This window comes from Lutra lutra, chromosome 7 (assembly GCF_902655055.1).
Source record: "Lutra lutra chromosome 7, mLutLut1.2, whole genome shotgun sequence".
In the NCBI taxonomy this organism is placed as follows: domain Eukaryota; kingdom Metazoa; phylum Chordata; class Mammalia; order Carnivora; family Mustelidae; genus Lutra; species Lutra lutra.
Genome location: NC_062284.1, coordinates 67141512 through 67143168, shown reverse-complemented (window position 1 = coordinate 67143168; position 1657 = coordinate 67141512).

The window sequence follows — 1657 nt, the reverse complement described above, 5'->3', positions numbered from 1 at the left end:
TCCTGCTGTGCTCTTACTGCAGAGTGCTGCTTTGGGAAGGGGGAAAGGGTGGAATAAGCTGGGTCATGTGAGGAGTCTCCTTCCTGCTCACTGCCCTGCCCAGGACACATCTCAGCCAGGCCTGTGCAGGAGGGAGGGTGAAAGGAGCCAGGCAGTCTCCTCTGATCAGGAGCCCCAAGCTCCAGAGAGGCTGGGGGAGGTGGGGAGGAGAGCAGATGATTCCTGTGTACAGCTGTAGTCGTCCCTGAGGCAGATCCAGGCGGCTTGTTCTTTTTGGCATGGTTTGATTTACTGGTCTTCACAGTGGCTGTGATTTTGACTTTCTCTAGATTTGGAATGACCTGAGTTTGCAACTGCTTCATCTCCAGCCCTCACTTCTAGAAGTTGCTGGGACTGGTGTATGTGAATTCTTTGGCTAGGTATGCACATTTTTATCTTTCTTTTGGGCCTCTCTACCTCCTCTCCCATTAGGGCTAGAGACAGAAAGGTAATTTTGGAGGCTCTTGCAATAATCTAGTGGAGAAATGATGGGAGCTTGAACCAGAGCCGTAGCAATGGGGGTGGGGAGAAGCGGACAGCTTCAAGAACTGTATGGAGACATGGTGGATGCTATTTGATCATTGATTAGCTGTGCTCTCTTCCAGAGATTTTGAAATGCAAATTCAAGAGGCCAGGGGGTTTCAAACACAAACTACTAACTCCCCTACCCTAGCATTTATTGCACTTGCCAAGGCATTAAGAACTTGGGGCAATGAAGTAACTTGTGCTTAATAGCACAGACCACATAGTTTGGGTCGTAGCACTGCTACTTCCTGGCTCTGTGTCCTTGGGCACGTTATTTAACTTCTCTGCTTCTCAGTTCTACTCTCTGTAAAAAGGGCATGGTAGGTCACTTCACCTGTGGTGAGAATGACACAAATGAATGCATGTAATCTGCTTAAAACAGCCTCTGCCACGTGGTCAGTGTTACCTATTTATCTATCATCTGTCTTTATTATTATTAATGTGTTACTTTTGATTAAAATAAAAGCTTCTTGGCCAAAGGATTTCTTTTTTTTTTAAGTTTTGCAATTCTCGTGGTTCCTTTGCTTTGCAGAAAAAGCATAAAAATTGATGTGTTTGCTAAGTTTTAGATTTAGAAACTGGGTTTTTCTGGTGGAAAAGAGTAAGTTGTTTGCGGATGCTTATTATGATTCTGGGTTGGTAAAAATTCTCAAACGCCCTTTTGTTTTGCTGGGAATTGGTAGCCATTATAAACCTCTCTGAAACGGTCATTTCTAGGAACTGTCTATCCAGATGTGTGGTGTGGTTGTGAGGTTGGGACGATGAGTCACCAAAGTGTAGCTCGAATAGAGCAGATTCTCAACAAGCAGTGTCTGGGCTGCTGACCCCCATAGAAGGCGGTGCCCTGGACCACGAGACCGTGACCTCAGCGCCAGCAGAGGCCACTTAATTTTGTGCTGAGTGGATGTGTTGCATGAGCCTTTCCTTTCCAAAATGCAGTAGTTCCACCAACTGATAAAACTAAACATTACAAACAAACAAAGTAGCACAAACATTCAAACCATAGTATTTCCAGTGCCCAATATCAATCTGGGAAATAGTACATATCTCAAGATACCAGCTAATTACAATGGAATAGAGTGCTTACACATAG